The 16,526-nt window shown below is 35.2% G+C and overlaps 1 non-coding gene across 1 annotated transcript; it reads left to right on the plus strand.

The window, feature by feature from the left end:
• The first annotated feature begins 15,006 nt into the window (after positions 1 to 15,006).
• Positions 15,007 to 15,113, plus strand: LOC122070767. The gene has a single exon (XR_006137966.1). It is a non-coding gene; the product is annotated as a small nucleolar RNA R71 (small nucleolar RNA).
• Positions 15,114 to 16,526: the final 1,413 nt, after the last annotated feature.

Below are 16,526 nucleotides of genomic sequence, written 5' to 3' on the forward strand. Positions count from 1 at the left end.
ATCATCCTAAGATTATTCATCGTGATATCAAGGCAGTTAATGTCCTCCTCGATTTTAAATTTGAGGCAAAGGCTGGGTTCATATCTTCAATTTTGTTGATATACTAAAAAAGACGCAATGAACCTCTTACATTGCGAAATCACTCTTACAAGACGGTCTTTGGCTTTAGAACTCTATCTAGACCTCTACTAAAGCAGTGAAAATAAAGAGCACGTCTATGGGAACGTTTTGTACCTCTAAGGGATTATTAAATTGCATGCGGATCAATAGATAGAAAGGAACTTACTGAAAACAAGTAGCAATTGGGGTAAAGCAGGGTATCTATACAAAGAGCTTATCAAGTAAACCAGATAACAATTCATATATATGAAAACATACACTGTTCAGCCAACGATTTAAAAATCAGCAATTGTTGAATTTCTATTTTCTAGAATAGAAGCCAGTCTATAGCCAACGAATTTGGAGGAATGGATACTAAATTTGATAGATTATTATTCTTATTATTTTTAATCTAAATAAATGTCTGTTGAGCTGATTTGCAGGTTTATTTTGGTAGTTTGCAGGTTCTTTTGTAGCTGGCATCCATAATTTTATTTCTTCTGGTGGTAGTGAAGGAACATTGCATCCCTCCCTGCTCACTTCAGCTCTTCTGCTTGTTTCATTTTTGTTCCTTTTCTTAAGATGGAAATACTCTCTATTTCAGTGGTTATAATTTTTCATTATGTAGCTCTCTCTCTCTCTCTCTCTCTCTCTCTCTCTCTCTCTCTCTCTCTCTCTCTCTCACTCTCACACACACACACACATACGCACATACTCACAACGTAAGACAACACATATACCTTAGATTAATTTTTAGTAATTTCTACCCCATGTGCATTTGCACGTATTTTTTTACTAGTGTATATATATATACACACACACTAGTAAAAACACGTGCAAATGCACATGCATGTGTTGTAAAGCATTTTGTTTTTGAGTGTGTGTATGCATGTTGACTAAACATTTTTTTATTGTGTATTTGTATGGACAAAAATTATACATTCATCGTATTTTCATTTGTTTCTTATAGTCGATAATCTAAATTATTTTTCAAGTGTCCAACAACTCTTACAAATTTAAATGATATTATTTTTTACTCGTAATTATTTTAAACGATTTCTTCTTCAACATAATTGCTCGTCTTTTAAAAACTATTGTTTTTAAACTTATCTAAGATATGGAATTTTATTAGGAAGAAGTCTCATAACAAAATGTGAATATGAAATAGCAAGGAATAAAAAAAGAAGCTCGATAACTATTCAATTTGACAATAGCAGCAAAACTAATATTTGAATCATAGAAGATTGGATGTCACTTAGGCCTTGTGTAATCATACTACTTTGCCTAAAATGCCAACCTTATTTATCTTACTAATAGATAGTAAGAGTTGAACCGAAATGAATATTAAAAGAACCTGATTAATTATGTTCCAAGTTAAATTCTATGAGAAATTTCAGTAAAACACATTTAAGAATATCAATGAGTAAAAAAAGAAGAAATATATATATATATATATATATAACGATAGTTAAACTAAAAGTAACTTTTGGCTCTAGAAAAAAAATTTACGTGTGGCTTTGGGGTGAGAGAGAGAGAGAGAGAGAGAGAGAGAGAGAGAGAGAGAGAGTTGACTGACTCAATTCAAAGTATAATTGTACAATAATTAATAATAAATTGATACGTATTTTTATGATTATGATAATTTAGAATTTCTACAGATTTCACCGATCAATATGTCCTTAGTCAAGATCAATATAGTAGTTGCACTTCCCACCCCCTATCATTTGTGTTTCCAACTTCTACTCCGGAGGCTGACAGAGAGAATGAAGCAGGGATCTCCGGATCTATGCCTATTTTCAATTCCCCGAAGCATTTCGTTGCTTACTACTCCCTTCCTCGTCTCTAGGTGCCTAGGTATCCATCGTAAGCCGGCACTATCGCAACATTCCCCAATAATGGAGAATGAAAATATTATTTTGAGTAAAATTTGTCACTTTAATCAAGTTTCTACTTTATTGAAATGTTGAGTTTACTTGGTCTGGCTCATTAGTTAATATCGTGGTCTGTAGTAAAATTGTAAAATTCATATTGGAATTTTGTTGAGTTAGCTAGTAACTTAGTTACAAAATCGTTATGGTAATAACTAAAAAATTTTAAATTTGATCTATTGCTACTATATAACAATATGTTGCTTTTCATATGAGTCTTGTGGACTTTATATTGGTACTTCTTTCTTCTCTCCAATATACTGATTATTCATCCAAGAAACAGAAAACTGTTGTGCACACAATGTACGCCATTAATCCTCACTTTAACCAACACAACTCTATAGGTTGAGGATTGAGGTAGTGAGGGTAGGTTCTTGAAACTAATGCTTTGGCAAAGAATGAGCTATATAAAATTAATGGACTATATATGTAGTCAAACCCAACAAAGTTTGCCACCATTCATAGATAAATCATATTCGACAAATTAAATTAGGAAAAAACAACGATGCCTGGTCGTGCGGCTCCTGCGCCCAGACACGGGAGCACACAAAATTACCGCCCCACCACCCATAAAATAAAAAGTTTTCATCCATGTTGATGCCCCTGCGCACTCTCATTGGCAGCCACCCTGATGCAAGGGCCACAAAACCAGACAGAAATCTCTTGCCCATAAAATTAATAACTAAAAGTATATCTTAGATAAATTTCAGAATGCTATCAACTTTCCTAATGCTCCATTTGAGCTACTTTGAGAGAATAAGTGGTAGGATAAGGCTGGGTATCCAAAAGCTTTAGTTGCTGTGACCTCTTTAGAATACTTGAGTCGCAAAGCAAGATATGACAAAAAGAGAATAATTTTAACTTATATTAACAATGTCCAAGTGTAAATTAATTACAACTGCAACCCATGAATTAACCCTAGTTGTCAAAAAGTAGTATGGGAGAATTGATCCAATACGCAGAGTGTCAACCCACCAATCAGGAACATATCATTGAATTTATCCAAGTATAGTGCAACGGTCAAGAATTCTGAGGACGTTAGTTCGATTCCAGCTTGCCCAACAATTTAAAAACCAAAACACAAAAGGAGGAAAAAAAAAAAAGAAAAAGAAAAAAAAAAAGTCAGTGGGGTTATTAGAATAGGGTGTATGTCTAAATGTAACCCACCCGGTTACAAAACCCTTGTAACTTCAATTTCTGTGTCCCCATTATTTTGTCATTTTGTGATTACTTTTAAGGTCAAAAAAGTAAATTACTATGTTTTCATTATTTTGTCATTTTGTGATTGCTTTTAGGGTCAAAAAAGTAAATTACAATGTCTCCATTATTTTGTCATTTTGTGATTGCTTTTAAGGTTAACAAAAGTAAATTCAACCTCAATTTTTTGGATCGTTACTTTGATTTAAAAGGCAAAATGAGGGGTAATTTTGAGAATGAATACACTCTTCCCGAACAACCCGAACAACCCCTCGCCCCAACTGATCGTCTTCCTCTTCACGAGTCTTTCTGTTTCATTGGCTGGTTTTTATGGCATAAAGTTCGGCGAGATCATCTCTAGTGAGTTAGGTAAAGACTCTCTTTCTTCTCGACGTGTCCAATGCTTTTCTGGGTTTTAGGGTTTAAAACTTCTGGTGGACTTCATTTTTGTTTTTTGTAGTTTAGAAAATAAAACCTATTTCCAGAAATTCATGTATCAATTATATTGCAGTAATTTCTGTTGTTATGCATTAGAGATGAGGTCGGTAAGATAGTTCTAATCATCTCTCTCTCTCTCTCTCTCTTTCTCTCTCTTCAAAGAAATCAATTGTATTAAACATGCTAGTGTTTTTTAGAAAGGAAAAATTCAAGAAGATGACAAATGGCAATATTGTAGGCTTTTTTTTTTTTTTTTGGTAAAGCAATATCGTAGGCTTGGTATTACTACAATGATGACATGTGAAGTTTTGTAATTATAATATATTTTATAGGTTGATTCTAAGGGTTTTGGGATTAATTCTGGTCAATTCCAATTTGATTTGGATTTGGATTGATATTGACAACTATTGATTTGATCTCTGATTCCGTGTTTAAAATCGATTATAAGGTTTATAGGACTAGATCGTGGGTCTTAAGATTTGAGGGATTCTAGGGTTTTTTTGGGTTTGATTTTGATTCGATTTGGATCAAAATTTATAGGAATCAGTTCCAAGGATGTAGGGGATGGTATCGGTATCGGTCTCTGTCGATGCCGATTCGATACCAATCCAGATCGGATGGGATCGGTGGGTATCGGCCTATTTTACCCCTGATTTTTATAAAAGGTACTACTTTTTACCTATTTTACCCCTGAAATGATCCGGATCAAGGATCGATCTCAGTCGATACAATCGATCCCAGACTGATACTTGAAACCATGATCAGTTCGATCTCCAATTCCAAGTTTAAAATTCCTAGTTGATTTGGCTAGTTTGGATCGACCCCAATTCAGATTATTATAGAATGGCGGCATATCTAGGACTTTTGGGATTGGGTTGTTGGTTTTTAGAATTTAGTGTCAATTCTAGCATTTTTGTGACTGATTCGGATCTGATCTAGACTGGAATCATTAGGGATCAATTTACTCTTTGATTTTGAGTTAAAATTCTGGTATTAGCCGATTGGATTAGAATTGGTCGTGAACTATCCAACTCTGGCAATTCTAGTATGGTCAATTTAGAATTGGAATCACTAGAGGGATTGTTTTGATACTCAATTTTGAGTTTAAAATCATTGGTTGAATAAATCAATTTCGATTGAAATCGACCATAGTAATACCTATCCAGGCTATTTCAGAATGTCTGATTATAAGGTTTTTGTGATTGATTTGATCCATTTCCGATTTTGGTCATTTTGATATAGATTTTATCTAGTATTAGACCAAACTGAAATCAAAGTTCAATTTCAATTCAGACCGATTCGATTTTTATTGAGTTGAGTTAATAGCCTCTTGTAGGTAATATGTTCTCTTTTAGTAATTTTCTTAAGTTGTTATAAGGTTTTTTACGGTTTTGATTTGCTTGATTTGGTCCAATTTGATTTTTTACCGATTTGATAAAAACTCAAATCGATAAAAGGTTTGTTTCACGTTTCTCTTGATTAGTCCAATCCGCTCGGACTGAAAATGGACACCCTTACTCAAAGCAATAGACCCAATCACCCAAGGTTAGTATACTTTTTTTTTTTTTTTTCAATCCCATGTTGGACTTTAGAGAGACGAGGAATTCAGATTTTAGATTTCAAATCGTAGTGATGGGTTTGTTTGAGGATAAAATTCCATTTCTATCATTTTTTAAACACTTTGTCATAAAAAGTTGTGTAGTAACTTTTAAGTTTTTATTGGGAATATAAATACATGAAATTACTTTTTGAATCCCCTTGAACCAATCATTTCTTTCACATTACATGACTTTTTGATAAGTAGAAGTGGGTTACAAGCCTTTTGTAACCTACCTAGGTTACAACTAGACAAACCCATTAGAATAACCATGACAATGAAGATAACATTACGTACTCGGCACAATTCCAGAATACACACCATTTGCATCTTAAACGTCAAAGGGAGATTTCAGGAGCATATATAACTAAAACTTTTCAGCCTTGGCGGCAGCTTTCGCAGATTTTCCATACAATTATTCTCTAATAGCAAGTTGGCCTTTCAGTTTTTTATCTCGCAAAACCTGAAAAGTATATAGAGATTTCTACAAATTAGCAAGCTATATATGGTACTGTATAAAGATGAAATCCCTCCATATCCTGCCAAATACCTCCAAATTTGCACCTTCGCCCTGAAGATACTTCTTTACTTTCAAATCCAAGTCAGAAGAAATATCCTACGAACAGAGGATTGATATCAAAATTTTGGCATGTAGATGTAAACAAATTAAAAGGAAACACTTGAATCATAAACAAGTCTAAATTAAGTATTAGAATACTCTTGATCCAACATATCTGCATACAACCTTTACTTTAACCATCAACGAATGTATGGCATGGATTTTTTTTTCTTCGAATTGAGAAGTGAAAAACAGTTTTTTTTTTCTTCCCTATTTGTGTGTATTGTTGTTAATTTTTTTTGTAATAAGTTTAATAATACCTATAAATGAATAATTAATTAATTAATTATTTCAGTTATTAACAGGGTTTGTATGGCATGAATATTTTTTTTTTGGCTTTGAATTGAGAAGTGAAAAACAGTTCTTTTCTTCCCCATTTGTGTGTATGTTTATTGATTTTTATGCAATAAATTTAATAATACCTATAAAAGAAGATGCAAATGAATAATTAATTAATTAATTATTTCAGTTATTCACCTGGGGTTAGTATGGGGTAGAAATCGTCTGAAATTCTCATCTCGTACAATTCCATACAATTCTACCCTAAATGGCTGACACGTGTAAATATTCCAGATCTACGGTTCAGATTGTATTATGATTGTATTATGGTTGATTAATATTGTATTATGGTTGATTAATCTGAACCGTAGATAAGGAATATTTACACGTGTCAGCCGTTTAAGGTGGAATTGTATGGAATTGTACGAGATGAGAATTTCAGACGATTTCTACCCGTTAGTATGGCATGGATTTTTTTTTTTTTGCCTTTGAATTGAGAACTGAAAAACAGTTTTTTTCTTCCCTATTTGTGTGTATTGTTGTTATTTTTTTTTAATAAATTTAATAATACCTATAGACGACTAATTAAATAAATAATTAAGTAATTAATTATTTCAATTATTCACTTGGGGTTTGTATGGCATTTATTATTTTTTCTTTTTAATAATACCTATAAAAGAATAAGCAAATGAATAATTAATTAATTAAGTTATTCACTTGGGGTTTGTATGGCACGGAAATTTTTTTCTTTGAATTGAGAAGTGAAAAACAGTTTTTTTCTTCCCTATATGTGTGTATGGTGTTATTTTTTTTTGTAATAAATTTAATAATACCTATAAATGAATAATTGATTAATTATTTCAGTTATTCACTTGGGGTTTGTATGGTATGGATTTTTTTTTTTTTTTTGCTTCGAATTGAGAAGTGATAAAAGTGTTTTTCCCTATTTGTTTGTCTGGTTGTTAATTTTTTTGGAATAAAATTAATAATACCTATAAAAGAAGTAGAAAATGAATAATTAATTAATTATTTCAGTTATTCAGTTGGGGTTTGTATGGCATGGATTTTTTTTATTTTTTTTGTTTGAATTGAGAAGTGATAAACGGTTTTTTTCTTCTCTATTTGTCTGTCCGGTGGTTAATTTTTTTAGAATAAATTATATAATACCTATAAAAGAAGAAGAAAATGAATAATTAATTAAATAAATATTATTTCAATTATTCACTTGGGGTTTTTATGGCATGGATTTCTTTTTTCTTCGAATTTAGAAGAAAGAAACAATTCATTTCTTCCCTATTTGTGTGTATGGTAGTTAATTTTTTTGTGTTAAAATTTAATAATACCTATAAAAGAGGAAGCAATTAATAATTAATTAATTAATTATTCACTTGGGGATTGTATGGCATGATTGATCGCTATCATGAACGAATCAAAATAAACTCTAACTAAACTATGAGATGGTGGTAAGAAAAGGGTCGAACCCACAGAGAACTAGAATGCTAAATCTACTAAAATTGAGCTGAACGTTCTTTTGAAAATCAATTTTGTAAAATTTAGAATTTAAATTAAAACTAAATAAATCAATTAAAAAAAACAATAATTATTGAGAAGAAGCGTTCCTTTGGTCTTGAATCCGTTTTGGTATTATTACCAAATTCTGGTTCATACTTTGGTTCACTGAAACTATAAGTTCCAATGCAACCACAAAAACACAATCTTTGACAACACTAAGCATAATCTATCCTGTCAAGCACTATCGTCTATCTCTTTCGCTTAGCACGCTTAGTTTGATTGGTTAAAGGCTATCATTAGTGTATATCAAAAATCACATGAAATACTATTGCTTAAATAGAATAATTGAATCACAGAAACAAATATCCTAAAATAATTTAACCATTAAAAATCATCCACAATGGGAAGGGGTCTTTGAAATCAAACAATTAAGTATGAACTTAAACCAGAAATTAAATAAAAATAACTCAAGACTTCATCTAGACCTAAAGGTAGAAAGTAACTTAGCCACTCATGATGCTAATGAAGGAATGGTAGTAATGATGATGATGCTGATGAACCCTTGGCGCAATAGTAATCCTCTGTGTGCAATGTTGTCCCTCCAAATCTAGTCCTAGAGAATGAGTATGTGTAGCTAGTTCCAAGAGGGAGAGGGAACTATGGTGTATGGGAGATGGGGCCTTTTTAGAAGAATGAGGGTTTAGGATATATAAGGGTGCATGCTAGCCGATATAGGGAGACAAAATAGGGATACCGTGATAAAGGACATTAGGGGAGAGAGAGGTGCGTGTGAGATGGTAGAGATCCAATTCGGTTAGGAGAGAAAAAGGGAAGTGAGAGAAGAGTGCGTGGAGTGGTAGAGATTGTGTGGGATTATGAAAGAGAAAGTGATAGAGATCGGCTAGATGAGGGTACTAGGAGATGGTTAGGATAAGGAGAGAGAAAAGCATGAGAGAAACTAGGAGAGGGAGAAGAGAACGTGTGGAAAAGGGAGAGAGGGAGAACAGTGGGGTTTTCTCTCTCCCTAAATTTTCCTTTTTTATTATTTATTATTTTTTATATTCTCTTATTCTCTTAGAAATTCCAACTCTACCCTTGACCCTTTGCCTCTTGCTTCTAGACTGAACCACATCCATCCATTTAGCATCGAACTGTGCGCATCTCTTGAAAACCCTTCAAACATACAATATCACATTATGTAGCCAAATTAATCATGAAACTCAGATTAAAATTAACGATTAAATATTAATTTCATGAATAATTACAACCCGATCACACTCCCCAACTTACACTTTTGCTCGTCCTCGAGTAAAAGACAATAAAAACTACTTTGGTTATCATGCCATTAGCTTAATGTAACCAGTCATAAACAAGTAAGAGCATCATCAATAACACGAATTCTAAATATGCCAATAATTCAATACAAAATTAAACAAAGAACAACATCCTCGTCCACTCTAGCCAACTTTTACTCTTACATTTAAAATCAACCATCATAGCTTAGTCATGAAGTCCAAGTACTATAGAAGCCATCACTTTTGTCATGCAACTATAATCATGCTTTTTTTTTTTTTTTTTTTTACAATTACTCTGATCTGTGCAATGTCCTGACCTATTAAGCTTGCTAAATGGGCTATGTAGCAAGCTTTCGGTCAGTTGCTCTCAAACTAGATGGCTTCAAGGAATTTGGTGTAGAACACCCCTCGGACTTACTTACTCAACCCAAATAGACTACAAGCCAAGACTAGATCAAAGTTCTCAAATTTTGCTCAAACTGTCCAACCTTTTTACGTGAAACTCTATGTTTGTGACATAGAGGCCAGGTTACTTAGAAGGAAGTCATTTTTTTTTCTTTTTAATATAGACATTCCACCTATTTGACGCAAATTTTAATGCTTGTGACAAAGAAACCCGGTTACTAGGGAGGAAGTCATAATGCCTGATTTAAACATTTTCAACACATAAGGCTTGCATAGTTACACAAAGATCATCATAAACATTCACTAAAATGGCAATTCTAGATTCAAAGCAAAAAGTTAACCAACATAGAAGAGTAATAATGTTCTAAGTTTAACTAACTGCTAAATACATCAACACATTTAAAAATCACATGTTATAACTCTTTGACAAAGACCTTAAAAGTTAGAGAGTAGAAAAATTAAGCAGAATGTGCAATTAATACTATAGTTCAAGTTCAAATTATTCATTCAATAAAAATTCACCTTCACTCCCCAACTTCAATGACATTGTCCCCCAATGGCATGTGAAAGAATAACATATAATAAAGCAAGGGGAACAAAGCAAAGTAAAGCAAAGCAAAGCAAAGGGAAAGAGTAATACAGCCTGATGGAGTAAAGTGCTATTGCTATCATCTGCATCGACATGGCTATGCTCTACTACTAAACCTGAAAAACACAACTAAACAAAAACATGAAGTAAAATGGTGGGTTGCCTCTCACAAGTACTAAGTTTATCATCTTCAGCTAGACAAACAGTGGAACTCAAAAGAAATCATAAATCGGATCAATCAAATCAATAGACTCAACGACCTGGCTATCAGTAATACCATCCAAATAAGATTTAAGGCGCTGCCTGTTAACTTAAAAAATGTGCCCTATTTTATGATCTTGAATTATAATATCACTATGGGGTGACACTTTAGTGACCACAAAGGGGCCATCCCATCGTGAAGCTTACCAGGAAAGAGGTGTAGTTTGGAATTAAAAAGCCAAACTTTTTGGTTAACTTTAAAAGACTTTCAGACAATATGTTTATCATGAAAAGCCTTTGTCCTAGTCTCACAAATATGTGCGCTTTCATACGCATCATTGCTCATTTCTTTCAACTCTGAGAGTTGAAGACCACGGTTGGAATCAGCTTTGACCACATCAAAATTAAATGTTTTAATTGCCCATAAAGCATGGTGTTCTAACTCCACAAGTAAGTGACAAGTTTTTTCAAATACCAATTGGTAAGGGGATATGCCAATAGGAGTTTTATAAGCAGTATGGTAGGCCCACAATGCATCATCTAGTCTCACAGACCAAGCTTTCTTATCAGGCCTAACCATTTTCTCAAGAATGCGCTTGATCTTCCAATTGGACACCTCTACTTGACCACTGGTCTGCGGATGATAAGGCATGGCAACCTTATGAGTAATAGAATACTTCCACAGTAAAGACCAAAAATTCCAATGTTTAAAATGGGAGCCACCATCACTAATAATGGCACGTGGAAATCCAAAGCGACTGAAAATGTGACTCTGTACAAACTTAACTACCACCTTGTGATCATTGGTTCTTGTGGCCACTGCTTCTACCCATTTGGATACATAATCTATTGCAACCAAAATGTACTCAAAGCTGAAAGATGGAGGAAAAGGTCCTATGAAATCTATACCCCACACATCAAAGATCTCAACAATTAGAATATGATGAAGATGCATCATGTCTCTACAAGATATATTTTTGACTTTCTGACACTGAACACAATTGTGGCAAAACTCATGGGGGTCTCTAAAGATAATAGGCCAAAAGAAACCACTCTGTAAAACTTTGGCAATAGTTTTCTTGCCACTAAAATGGCCCCCACATGCAAGAGTATGACAAAAGGTAAGGATACTATGAAACTCACTCTCTAGGACATAACGTCGAATAATCTAGTCAGGACAATACCTAAACAACTCCGGATCCTTCCAATAATAGAACTTTAGCTTTGAGAAGAATCTATCTTTCTCTTGCCTACTCCAACCATCAGGAAGCATCTCAACAGTCAGGTAGTTCACTATATGTGCAAACTAAGGAGAAGGCATATGAGAAATCACAAATAATTGCTCATCAGGAAATGAATCTCTAACCAACTCAGTGGTGGAGGGTGACTCAACTAAGATCCTAGACAGATGAGCTTCTACCACATTATCAGAACCTTTCTTGTCCCAAATTTCTAAATCAAATTCTTGTAACAGAAGAATCCATCTAATCAACCTAGGTTTGGTGTCTTTCTTGGCATAAGAACAACATGATTAGTATACACCAAAACTTTGGATCCAAGGAGATAAGATAGGAATTTATTGAGAGCAAACACAACTGGTAGTAATTCTTTCTCAGTCGTAGTATAATTCAATTAAGCTTCTGAGAATGTATTACTAGCATAATATATGAAAAAAGGTTTCTTGTCAACTCTCTATCCTAACACAGCTCCAACAGCATAGTCAGATACATTACACATAATATTAAATGACAACGACCAATCTAGGGGCTGGATTATGGGTGCTGCAGACAGTAAAGCTCTAATGGTATGAAAGCCTCAAAGGAAGTCATCATCAAAGACAAAATGGGCATCCTTAGCAAAAAAATTGCACAAGGGTCTAGACATAGTACTGAAGTCCTTAATGAACTGCCTATAGAAGCCTGCATGGCCTAAAAATGAACGGACCTGTCGAACAGAAGTGGGAGGTGGGAGTTTGACAATCAACTCAACCTTGGCCTTATCAACCTCTATCCCACATTTGGACACAATGTGACCTAGAATGATGCTGTATTGAACTATGATATTGCTTTTCTCCCAACTCAAATCAGATTTGTCTCTATACAACATTTCAAAACTTTGGTCAATTTTAAGAGATAATCATCAAAGCAAGACCCAAACACAGAGAAATTATCTATGAAAACCTTAAGAAAATCTCCCACCATGTCAGAAAAGATTGACATCATACACCTCTGAAAGGTGGTGGGTGCATTACATAACCCAAAGGGCATCTGTCAAAAAGCGAATGTACCATAAGGGCATGTGAAAGTGGTTTTCTCTTGGTCTTTAGGACACACAATAACCTAATTATCTAAGAAACAAAAATGGCTTTGGCCTACTAATTTCTCTAGGGTCTGGTCAATAAACGACAAAGGAAAGTGATCCTTACGGGTGACAGAATTCAATCTCCGATAATCAATGCATACCCACCAACCTGTGGTTGTGCGAGTAGGGACCTTGTTACCTTGGTCGTTCTTAATGACAGTAATGCCGAGCTTCTTAGGCACAACTTGAGTGGGACTCACCCACTTGCTATCAAAGATGAGATAAACAATATCTGCATTTAACCATTTCACCTCCACTTTCTTGACAACTTCACTCATGTTAGGATTCAATCTCCTTTGCACATCTTGGAAAGTTTTAGCTCCATCATCACAATAGTTACAATACATACAAATTGATAGGCTAATACCTTTCAAATCAGCCACAGACCATCCAATGGCAGCCTTATGTTCTTTGAGAACATCTAATGGTTTGCTTTCTTGATCAGGTGTCAAATTGGAAGGAATGATGAAAAGTAGTGTCTCATTTGATCCCAAGAAAGCATATTTCAATGAATCTGGCAATGGTTTAAGCTCTAACACTGGTGGAGACTCAATAGAACTCAATGTTGGCTTCTTAGCCAAAGGACGAAGGGACTCAAACTTGATAGTCTAAGGAGGAAAATCGAAAAAGGTAGGAGCATCTAACAGAGCATTGACCTCAATAGTATAAGAATCAATGTCAAAATCATCACCTCCAAAGAAGGTCAAACACTGCTGCACTGAGTCATCTGCTAATATCACTGGGGTGTACTGTGCTACCACCTCATCTATCACATCAACGGAAAAACACTCGTCCTCACGTTGGGGCCCTAAAAAAGCATTGAAGATGTTCAATCAGAGTTTCCTATTACCAAAGGAAGTGTCCATTGCACCTGATTTACAATTGAAGCATGCATTGGCAGTGGCCAAGAATGGATGCCCTAAGATTATCGGCTGTGGTCTTCCATGTAGGTGCTTCCATGTCAAGAACAAAAAAATCCACAGGAAAATAAATCTCATCAACCTTCACTAATACATCCTCAATACAGCCTCTAGGGACTTTGATTGAACGGTTAGTAAGTTGGAGAATAACCTTTGTAGGCTTCAATTCTCCAAACCCAAAATGATCACAAACTGAGCTAGAAAAAATATTCACACTTGCCCCTAGATCAAGGAGAGCACGCTCAATGGGAAGGTTTTCAATGGTGCAAGATATGAGAGGTACTCCTGGATCCTCAAGCTTAGGGGAAAGCTTATTGGAGAAGACAACACTCACTTGCTCAGTAAGTTGGATAGTTTTTGAAATATAGGTCTTCAGCTTACGTTTTTGAGTACATAAGTCTTTCAAGAACTTAGTATAAGCTGAAACTTGCTTTATGGCATCTAGAAGGGGAAGGTTGATTTGGACTTATTTGAACAATTCCATCATCTCTTCCATTCTTGAACCCTTGCCAAATACAGAAAAAGAAGGAGATTCTAAACAAGAGGGGAAAGAGGCTTTAGACATATAAACATTAGGATTACTGCCTCCCCCAACTTATTCAATCTCATCATCCTTAGAAGCTGGTGGAGCTTTAGGACTGGGGTTTGGATTCATCTCTTTCTTAGAATCCTCTACAAGGGAATTCTATTCACGTGTTCCTAATACTCGGCCATTCCTTAGGGTTATGACTGCTTGGGCTTGTTCATGGAAAACTCGATTGCTAGGATGACTCTTAGGATTTCCTTCCACTTGACTTGGTAGTTGACCTTCCTCTCTCCTACTGATGGCATCAGCTAATTGACACAACTGAGTTTCTAACTTAGTGAGGGATTGAGTATGGGAGTGTAAGAGTTGTGTGTTTTGGTCCAACCCATTCAAGGCACGCATCTTTTTTTCCTCTAATGATAAATTCATAGGCGGTGGAGGAGGTGGTTGCTGCACATCTCTATAGGTAGTCTATTAATTGAAAAAATTCTGTCTATATGGTGGATTTTGGAAACTATTGGGTTGTTTCCATCCAAAATTGAGGTGATTCCTCCAACCAGGGTTATAGGGCTAGGAATATGGATCATTACCTGGTTTAGAGAAACTCTAAGCAGCCTGTACATGTTCTTGAACATATTCAGGGGATTGCACAGCTTGAGGGAAATCACCCACATAATGTGCAGAATTGGCACAAAGAGCGCACGCATCCTGATAAGTGGGAGCTAGGGTAGATTGCCTAAAATTCTGCCCCATGGACAATAGGCGGTTAAGCTTTTCAAAAAGCATGTCCACTCTGGTGTTTATGGCCACAGATTGGCCTACCTCATAGAGGCCACATTTCTTTTGAGATCCAATGGTGGGGGCTTCAGTCCTTGAGGCTGACACATGATGTAGGGAATTTTCACTGAAAGTTTCATATAGTTTCCCATGCCTCATCCTCACTGTTATACATAAAAGTGCCTCCACAGGAAGCATCAACCATCTGTCTATGTCTATCTGTCAGTCCATCATAGAAACATTGGACCAACTGCTACTTAGGTACAACATGATGGGGACACTTTCTAATTAGATCTTTAAGTCTCTCCCAAGTCTCATGGAATTGTTCACCATCAATTTGTGAAAAGCTAGTGATGGCTCGCCTAATTCGGTTAGTCCTACCTATGGAAAATTAGTTCTTTAGGAACTCCTGTTGAATTCGGGCCCAAGTCTCAATCACCATAGAAGAATCCAAAGAATTAAGCCATTGTTTGGCTTTATCCTTAAGGGAAAATGGGAACAAGGTCAACCTATGGGCATCTTCAGAAAAATTCTGAATTTTGACAGTGGAGCATATCTCCAAAAATTCATCTAGGTGCTTGTAGGGTTCCTCATTATTAAGTCCATAGAAAGATGGGAGTATCTGAATGATACTGGATTTGATCTTATAATGGGCGGCCTGAACAGTAGGAACCTTAACACAAGAGGTAGATGTATAAGGCAATGGGGGTAAAGTGTTCACTTAAAGGGCGTCTTGTAGGTTCATTTTCCTCTACCATTTTTTTTAATTAAACGTAAAGATCTCTCAATTTCAAGGTCTAAATTGGTCAAGTTGGGATGACAAGAACGACGACTATGCATCAACTACCAACAACCATGAAAATAAAATAAACTAAACAAAGAGAGAAGAGCTCATAACCAGACTGTGCAAGAGGGCTGAATACAAGTTCAACAAGTCGGGTTGAAGATGGTGCACTCTTGTTTGCTTTAGGAACTGGGCTACCTGCAAAACAAAATAAAAACAACTTAGGCTGCTCTAAACTTAAACTAAAGAAGAAGATAAAAAAATTCTGAAATTAAAACTAAAGCAGAACAACTAAATCAATCTTAAAAGACCGTCCAACAATGCTAAATTAGATCGCTATAGTGAATGAATCAAAATAAATCCTAACTAAACTATGAGATAGTGGCAAGAAAGGGGTCGAACCCACAGAGAACAAGAAGGGTAAATCTACTAAAATTGAGGTGAACGTTGTTTCGAATATCAATTTTGTAAAATTTAGAATTTAAATTAAAACAAAATAAACCAATTAACAAAAACAATAATTAAGGAGAAGAAGCTATCCTTAGGTCTTGAATCCGTTTTGGTATTATTATCAATTTTTGATTCATAGTTCGGTTTAGGGTTTCAAGGTTTTAGGGTTTGGGGTTTGGGGTTTTAGGGTTTGGGGTTTTGGGTTTTATGGTTTTAGGGTTTGGGATTTAAGGGTTTAGGGTTTTAGCGTATAGTGTTTTAGGGTTTGGGGTTTGGGGATTAAGGGTTTAGGGTTTTAGCGTATAGAATTTTAGGGTTTAGGGTTTAGGGTTTAGGGTTTAGGGTTTAGGGTTTAGGGTTTAGGGTTTAGGGTTTAGGGTTTAGGGTTTAGGGATTAGGGTTTAGGGTTTAGGGTTTAGGGTTTAGGGTTTAGGGTTTAGGGTTTAGGGTTTAGGGTTTAGGGTTTAGGGTTTAGGGTTTAGGGTTTAGGGTTTAGGGTTTAGGGTTTAGGGTTTAGGGTTTAGGGTTTAGGGTTTAGGGTTTTTAGGG

This window comes from Macadamia integrifolia, unplaced genomic scaffold (genome assembly GCF_013358625.1).
Source record: "Macadamia integrifolia cultivar HAES 741 unplaced genomic scaffold, SCU_Mint_v3 scaffold998, whole genome shotgun sequence".
NCBI classification, from domain to species: Eukaryota; Viridiplantae; Streptophyta; class Magnoliopsida; order Proteales; family Proteaceae; genus Macadamia; species Macadamia integrifolia.